Genomic DNA, 2500 nt, shown 5'->3' with positions numbered 1-2500 from the left:
ATTACCTCGTTTTATCGCATTCTTTCACTATTTTTCCATTTTCTCTTTCTTTTCCTGTCCTTCCTGCTTTCTGTTATCATTCCCTCCTCCTTTCCCCTTCTCTCTATTCCTTCCTCTCCTCTTTTCCTTCTTCCAGTCTTTCTCTTTCCTCTCTTTCTTCTTCCCTTCCTTTCCTTCTCCCTCCCTCTTCTCCTCCCATCCTCTTCTCATCTTTACTTCTCCCTCAAAATTCCACTCTTTCATCTCCTTTCCTTTTCTTTTCTTCGCTATCTACTCTTCTCCATTTTTCCTTCTTCTTCCTCCCTATCCTCTCTCCTCCTCCCTCCCTCACTCCTCCTCCTATTTTCTTCTCTCCTCTTCTCCTCCCTTCCTCCTCCTTCCCTCACTCCTCATTTCTCCCTCCTACCTCTCCCCCTTCTCCTCCTCCCTTTCTACTTCCACCCTCTTCCCCCTCCCGATCCCTCCCTCCTACCATCTCCATCCCTCCTCCTATCATCTCCCCCCCCCCCTTTACTCCTCTTCCTCCCCATCTTTCTCCCCTTCTCCCCTCCTTATTCCTCTCCCTGGTATTAAGCTTCGCTGAGACGTGGGGGACTCCTAATTAACCTTTATTTTCCTCGCGCCTCGCATTTTATGTCTGGAGCGAAAGCAGGTGGGAGAGAGAGAGAGAGAGAAAGAGAGAGAGATGGGGGAAGGGGGGAAGTAGGCAGGCAGGTAGGAAGAGAGAGAAAGAGAGAGAGAAAGAGGTAGGGAGGGAGAGAAAGAGAAAAAGGGGGGGGGGGAGCGAGAGAGCGAGAGAGAGAAAAAGAGGCAGACAGACAAAGAGAAAAAGAGGGAAAGAGAGAGAAAGGAAGAGAGAGAGAGCGAGAGAGAAAGAGAGAGAGCGAGAGAGAGAGAGAGAGAGAGAGAGAGAGAGAGAGAGAGAGAGAGAGAGAGAAAGAAAGAAAGAGAGAGAGAGAAAAAAGAAAAAAAGAGAATGAGAGAGAGAAAGACAAAGACAAAGAGAAGAAGGACCGAGCTAAAAAAAAAAACAAAAAAACAAAAAACAAAGGGAGAGAGCAAGACAGAGGAGTAGGAGGAGGAGGAGAAGAAAGAGGAGGAGGAGAAGAGGAGGAGAGGAGGAGGAGGCCAGGTCCCGTATGGTAGATGCAGAGTGACGAGACCTGTGGGAGCATCGGGGACATTCCTCGTGGTGATGGAGTGGAGGCTGCGGCGTACGACTCCTCCCTCCCTCCCTCTCTCCTTCTCTCCCTCCCTCCCTCCCTCTCCCCTCTTCATGTCGTCGTCGTGGCTTTAAAAGACCTCGCCAACCCTGGGTTTTTAAAGCCCTTCTTCAGCCCCGAGATTATTTCTCCTTAAAACCCGAGACGAGAGAATGTGTGTAGGAGGGGGAAGGGGGTCGGGATGTAAGGGGGGGGAGTGGGGCAAGGGGGGAGTGGGGAGAGAGAGTGAGAGAGAGAGGGGGGGAGAGAGAAAGAAAAAAGAAAGAGAGAAAGAGAGAAGGGGGAGGGGGGTGAAAGAGAGAGAGAGAAAGAAAAAAGAAAGAGAGATAGATAGAGAGAGAGAGAAAGAAAAAAGAAAGAGAGATAGAGAGAGAGAGAGAGAGAAAGAAAAAAGAAAGAGAGAAAGAGAGATAGATAGATAGATAGAGAGAGAGAGAGAGAGAGAGAGGGAAAGAAAAAAGAAAGAGAGAAAGATAGATAGATAGATAGATAGAGAGAGAGAGAGAGAGAAAGAAAGAGAAAGGTAGAGAAAGAGAGAAAGAGAGAGAGAGATCTCGACACTCGACACTCAACACCCACTGCTTATCCAGGAAGATCTAATGACCCGAGGAGGAAGGGGAAAAGGAGGAAGAAGAAAATCCTGGAGCTTTTTGTTTTTATAAATGTGGCGAAGAGGTAAATACAAAGGCATTACTTCCTGGCTAGTGTCACATGCTCGTCGGCAAATGATTTGTCTTTTGGAAATGTCTGTGGGGAGTGTCTGTGGGAAGATTTTATTGGGAAGGTCTACAGGAAGTCTTGATAGCGAAAGTCTGTATGAAGTGTCTACGAACAGTGTCTGTGTGAAGTGTCTGTAAGGAATATTCTTGAGGAAGGGCTGCGTGGCGTGTCTGTGAGAATGTCTGTGGAAAGTAGCTTGGGGAAGCGTCTATGGTAATTGTCTAAAGGGAGTATCTGCTAGTATCTGCGAGTAGTATCTGCGAGTAAGTGTCTGTGGATTTTTTGTCGCAAGTGTCTTTGAGTAGAGGCTGTTGGAATGCCTATCTGTGAAGAGTGTTTGGTAAAAGCTTCTTTGAAGTGTCTTTGAAGTGCCAGTAACAAATATTTGCATAATGTCTATGTCAGTATAGAGTATCTTTGTAGAATCCCGTGGGCAATGTCTGTGCAAAATATCTATACGGGGAGTCTGTGAGGAGGGAGGGGGGGGGGCGAGGAGAGGAGGACGTGTCTATGATATCCTCACCTCTCACACAGCGGCCATTGTAACCAGTGCGAGA

At 47.6% G+C, this 2500-nt stretch overlaps 1 protein-coding gene across 2 annotated transcripts in view; it reads right to left on the bottom strand.

The window, feature by feature from the left end:
* The window catches only part of LOC122250711 (uncharacterized), a 741465-nt gene that overhangs the window by 485700 nt on the left and 253265 nt on the right, over nt 1-2500 (bottom strand). The gene's annotated exons all lie outside the window — the stretch shown is intronic.

The sequence above is a fragment of the Penaeus japonicus genome, unplaced genomic scaffold (assembly GCF_977035675.1).
Source record: "Penaeus japonicus unplaced genomic scaffold, GWHDUDI00000001_assembly GWHDUDI00000001, whole genome shotgun sequence".
Classification (NCBI taxonomy): Eukaryota; Metazoa; Arthropoda; class Malacostraca; order Decapoda; family Penaeidae; genus Penaeus; species Penaeus japonicus.
Note: the sequence above shows the minus strand (reverse complement) of the source record. Positions and strands in the feature narration are given on the sequence as shown.